General features: G+C 39.0%; 1 protein-coding gene across 5 annotated transcripts in view; it reads left to right on the top strand.

Annotated features, from left to right (window-relative positions):
* Positions 1–1,250: 1,250 nt before the first annotated feature.
* Positions 1,251–6,000, top strand: part of LOC139754989 (caspase-8-like) — a 63,685-nt gene continuing 58,935 nt past the window's right edge. Inside the window, exon 1 of one of the 5 annotated variants that reach the window (XM_071673345.1) lies at positions 1,251–1,454. The gene's annotated coding sequence lies outside the window, so the exon portion shown is untranslated. Of the gene's footprint in view, positions 1,455–1,935; positions 2,568–6,000 lie in introns of those variants that run through there. The other 4 variants (XM_071672998.1, XM_071673095.1, XM_071672911.1 and 1 more) reach the window with 4 other exon arrangements.

Raw genomic sequence — 6,000 nt, 5'->3', positions numbered from 1 at the left:
TGACTACTGAGTAATGTGAGCCTGACCGGATTTCAGAGAGAGAGAGAGATAGAGATAGATAGATAGATAGATAGATAGATAGAGAGAGAGAGAGAGAGAGAGAGAGAGAGAGAGAGAGAGAGAGAGAGAGAGAGAGAGAGAGAGAGAGAGAGAGAGAGAAACTATACCTAATATTGTTCATATCAGCACATGAGAAGAAACCAAAACGACAACGTTAAAAAAGAATGTGCCATAATAGTGAGTTTAAGAGGTCCCAAAGTCTTAGGGAACGCGATTCATTGTGGTTCAGTTCCCATTACCAGAGACCTCCAGCATCATATCTTCACTAGCCCTCTTGATTTCGACCACTGAGGGTGTGTGGGCACAACACTACTATACACCAACATTGTAGGTAAGACAGACTCAGTCTGTAGGTTTGCAATAGCGTGCACATACACAGGCGGTGGATACAGAGACAGTTCTATCCTTTTACCAGTAGTTGCCGAACACACTCAGGGAGCATGGAGTCAGTAAGAATTATCGTAAACCCCCCCTCCCCCCATGCTTACCTTGTAATAAGCCAACAGACATGTTTTACGTACAAGATTATCTTTGTGCAGTGAACCCTTGAAGTAAAGTAATAATACAATACAAATATCCCATATCAGACTCTTGTGTGCCATAATATACATGTAGCCCCTTACATCACCTAAAATACTGCGTAATAAAGCTATGATTTTATATAGTATTATCTTATTTGAATCACTCTCGCCTCATCTTGAACAGGGTGGACGGTACCGAAACATGTAGAGTTTCTGGTCAACTAGTGGCAGCAAATTTCCTGATGCAGCCAGTCTATTAAAGAACCTTGGCAGGACGCTTTGCTCTCCAAGTCTTCAGGTCAGGTTTCTACTGACGGTAAAAGACGCCACTGATTCACCCTGAGTAAGGGACGCCTCTACGTTTCCCCCTAAGTAAGGGACGCCACTACGTTTCACCCTAAGTAAGGGACGCCACTACGTTTCACCCTAAGTAAGGGACGCCACTACGTTTCACCCTAAGTAAGGGACGCCACACGTTTCACCCTAAGTAAGGAACTGACACAATTTCCAACAGCGGTGGTGCTAGGTTTTTGGGTGTCTGCAAATTGCGTTCTTCTGAATGCAAAGTTCTGATACACAAGCAAGGAATGTCACTAACATCATCCATGGCAAAATATTAAAATATCCGTATTCCCGGCTGTTATGAGGACAGCGTTGTAGCAGCCTGTCTTGCACAGTGTGCCTGGAGCTGCAAGCTATTTACCTCGTCCAGTGCTAGAGTAAGAGCCTTGGTGTCAGTGATTTACAGTGATTCCTTCACACTCGAATGTATCACGTTGCAGTAGTTTGATTTTGGACGCTATCTGGAACCGATTCTTCTCAAACTGTATCATCTCCCAGTAACAACGACAGTATGATCTGCAAGGAAACTGGGTGAGCTGTTCTCGGATCAATGAAACACTAGTCTACTTAGGTTCCTCCCTCAACGTTTCTTTCACTTGGTGTTGTGCTGCTGACCAAGACTTCGACCAGCTAGTTACAAGCAAAAGAATGTATCTAAAGAAATGGAACAAATATTATTCTCCGGGAAGTTTGCCATAGAAATGAAATTAAAGGAATAATTGAGATTTAGTTTAAACATGCAGTTAAACTCTCATCACAGCGACTGTCAATAATGTCTGCAATCTATCAGATGACACCTACATTTCAAATGTCCTTAATACACATGCTTAAATGTGATAATGTTATCAGACAATGGATTTCTGACATGTAAGAAATACACATTTACTGAAAAGTTCCAGTTGATTATATGAATGACAAATCAAGGAGCTCCAAGTAGAAGCGTAAAGTTTCACATTAAAAGAAGTAAAATTCACGACAATGTTGACAATAATATTCACCACTGCAGATCATCTGTGCTTCTCAAGGTCATGACGTAGCCCCTCCGGCAGCCCACACAACCAGTCGATTCTGCTGGTACTCCAACAAAATTGCTTCTTATATTCATTCGCCGACTTGTTCCGTTGTATCAATATGTGAATTGTGTTGTGAATGTGTGATGGTGAGCCCAGTGTTATGCAGAAAATGTTGATAATTGCTTTAGTGTTTTCACTTCCCGTGGAAATAACTGAGGTGTCAGATGCATAACGTTTGTATGGTTTCGTAGTAAACTACTTTTAGAGCATACTCTTACTTTTTGAAAATAAGTTTTTTTTGTGGTGCAAATTATTTGGCTCTACAATGTACACGAAAAAAAGCTGCAAAAGACTTGCATATTATTGATTTAATGGTGACAATAACGCGTGTTGTGGAATTATCATTGTACAATATTTATTACAGACACCTTTCTTGGAAAGAAATTTGATTATATGTTTAGGTAACTCTTACATCTGAAGTGAATCGTAACTTATTCACTTAATAGTGGAAAAATAGACCACGTATGTACCAAGTGTAGTGAAGTTTGTTACACCAGTAGTGCGCATGCGTCGTTGATGGGTGAAGGTATGATGTACTAGACTATTTGATTATGGTCACTACTCTAATAGGGTAAGTGTAAGTTTGAACCATAACATATATCCTGATATTTCAGTACTATGCGTTTGGAAACACCTGACGGGCATTCAGTGCCATACGTACTCAGGCGAAGATATGTGCCAGACGGGTTTTGAGTAACATGATGTGCAGGACAGGTCAGACGTGGAGGCGAGCAACAGTTATACGTCATGGCTCTTATCTTCGCTTGAAAAGTTTTGTGCCCCGCATACGATTGCTGAGAAGAATACAGCATTATGATTTATAATGATAATCCAAAGCCACTGTTTAAAAAAGAAATAATGGTTTTGAAGTGCAAGTTGTCAGGAGCATTAGTAGCCGCCAACATGTTTATACAAATGAGAGTAAAAAATGATCGTTTAAGGTACCATTAAAAACGTGACCTGTAAGGTATGCACTCTGTTATACATGAGTGACAACAATGAACATTTCTGTTCTCTACAAACGTTTACTGTATACAATTTTTAGTATGACTGACGATGGATAATTTATTGTGGATTTACAGTGGCTTATATTGTAGAAGAGTATGGTATTATTGAAATTTAGCATTTGTAAATACTAATGACAAGCGGCCCTTTATACATTATAGGCTTTGTCCACATGGTGTAATGACATTAGTTGAGAACTGTACATATGACAAATCAGTGCCATCCACTCTTTGCTAACCTAAGGTACCACTTCCCTACCGCATACCCCTGCTTTCCCCATGTACTCTTACCACTATACACACACACACACACACACACACACACACGGTGAATATCCTCCCCGAGTGCTGAGGTTAAGGTAGGTAGCATGTGTATGCTGTGGACTAAGTGTCTGTGAAGAAAAAAAAAAAAAGAAATTAAACAGTAGTTGTGCTGTTGGACCAGCACTAAAGAATTGATTTGATTTGTGCCGGTGTGACTCAGCTGTTACTTCATTGTGGCGCCCATGCTCATCCTTTGAGCGGTATCGCAGAAGGAATACAGAGGGCAGTAAGGGGGGGGGGGTTCCTTGTCAGATCCCAGTGAGATGATCATTTCATTAATTGTTACAAAGTTTGTTTATTACGTAAGGTAGCGGTAATTCACATGTACGTTTATCGAGTAGGTGCTTAAAGAGGAGATAGTCTTAGAATTTCAGTTGTTTTGAAGATAGTCTCAGACTTTCAATTAATTGTCAAAGTACTGGATCTTATGGAATGGTTTGACATTTTTGCTCGTTATTTAGTGGAGGACGGTGAGAGGATAGGAAAGTTCATATTCTTATCATTACTATTACACCAGGTACAGTAACTTACTTCTTAGTGACATTATGATACCTGCCAGTAATCATAGGCAGCCTGCCAACATACGTTGATCCATGCGATCTCTAGTTGAAATTCATCTCTGAACAGTCTGTAATTTAAACAGGGACCATTGCTGAACATTTCTGTGATTTAAAGTCATGCATATTTAAAGGATACTTGATTAATTTCAGGACTGTAAAATCCATATATCTGACATTCCCATATTGTCAAAGCAGTTCCTTGACCTTTAAGATCCATGGGATGCATATACATTAGAATAAGGTAATGTCATAAACAACGTACACATAATGCTGGACAACTGAATGTTTTTATCTGTTCTCAGTAAAAAAAAAAAAGTGATATTCTAATCTCTATAGTCTCACTGCTTTTTCTTCAAACTAATTTTCAAAAACTTGATCTGGGATTTAGAGTTTTTATAAATCCCTTTAGTGTAAAATGTCTAGTATATATCGTGAAATCCACTGATAACGCCAACCAAGAATTTTTTTTTCGTATTGGCTTCATTTTTCAGTGTCTTGGCCCGCTATATCACGTCCAAGTGTAGCGACATTCCACATAGGTTTCAGAAAACCAATGAAAATCTCGAGAAAAATAAAGGTTCATATAACAGAATCAGATAAGACTAGTCAGTCCGCGATTTTGAATACGGTGGACTATAGATGTAAAGTGCAGGACCTTTTAAATGATAGTGAAATATATGAAAGATTAAAGTCCAATCTTCTTAGTAATAAAGACCTTTAACTCTAGACTCATCCAACTGTTGAATAAGCCTAAGAACATTCTGAAGTTAGTAAGGATGGTTAAAATCTCTCTTCCTTATATATATATATATATATATATATATATATATATATATATATATATATATATATATATATATATATATATATATATGTATATATATATATATATATATATATATATATATATATATATATATATATATATATATATATATATATATATATATGGTGAGGTGCCTGAGGATTGGCGGAATGCGTGCATAGTGCCATTGTACAAAGGCAAAGGGGATAAGAGTGAGTGCTCAAATTACAGAGGTATAAGTTTGTTGAGTATTCTTGGTAAATTATATGGGAGGGTATTGATTGAGAGGGTGAAGGCATGTACAGAGCATCAGATTGGGGAAGAGCAGTGTGGTTTCAGAAGTGGTAGAGGATGTGTGGATCAGGTGTTTGCTTTGAAGAATGTATGTGAGAAATACTTAGAAAAGCAAATGGATTTGTATGTAGCATTTATGGATCTGGAGAAGGCATATGATAGAGTTGATAGAGATGCTCTATGGAAGGTATTAAGAATATATGGTTTGGGAGGCAAGTTGTTAGAAGCAGTGAAAAGTTTTTATCGAGGATGTAAGGCATGTGTACTTGTAGGAAGAGAGGAAAGTGATTGGTTCTCAGTGAATGTAGGTTTGCGGCAGGGGTGTGTGATGTCTCCATGGTTGTTTAATTTGTTTATGGATAGGGTTGTTAGGGAGGTAAATGCAAGGGTTTTGGAAAGAGGGGTAAGTATGAAGTCTGTTGGGGATGAGAGAGCTTGGGAAGTGAGTCAGTTGTTGTTCGCTGATGATACAGCACTGGTGACTGATTCATGTGAGAAACTGCAGAAGCTGGTGACTGAGTTTGGTAAAGTGTGTGAAAGAAGAAAGTTAAGAGTAAATGTGAATAAGAGCAAGGTTATTAGGTACAGTTGGGTTGAGGGTCAAGTCAATTGGGAGGTAAGTTTGAATGGAGAAAGACTGGAGGAAGTAAAGTGTTTTAGATATCTGGGAGTGGATCTGGCAGCGGATGGAGCCATGGAAGCGGAAGTGGATCATAGGGTGGGGGAGGGGGCGAAAATCCTGGGAGCCTTGAAGAATGTGTGGAAGTCGAGAACATTATCTCGGAAAGCAAAAATGGGTATGTTTGAAGGAATAGTGGTTCCAACAATGTTGTATGGTTGCGAGGCGTGGGCTATGGATAGAGTTGTGCGCAGGAGGATGGATGTGCTGGGAATGAGATGTTTGAGGACAATGTGTGGTGTGAGGTGGTTTGATCGAGTAAGTAACGCAAGGGTAAGAGAGATGTGTGGAAATAAAAAGAGCGTGGTTGAGAGAGCAGAAGAGGGTGTTTTGAAATG

Source organism: Panulirus ornatus, chromosome 1 (genome assembly GCF_036320965.1).
Source record: "Panulirus ornatus isolate Po-2019 chromosome 1, ASM3632096v1, whole genome shotgun sequence".
Lineage (NCBI taxonomy): Eukaryota > Metazoa > Arthropoda > Malacostraca > Decapoda > Palinuridae > Panulirus > Panulirus ornatus.
The sequence above is the reverse complement of the archived record's forward strand: the minus strand, read 5'-3'. Positions and strand labels throughout refer to the sequence as shown.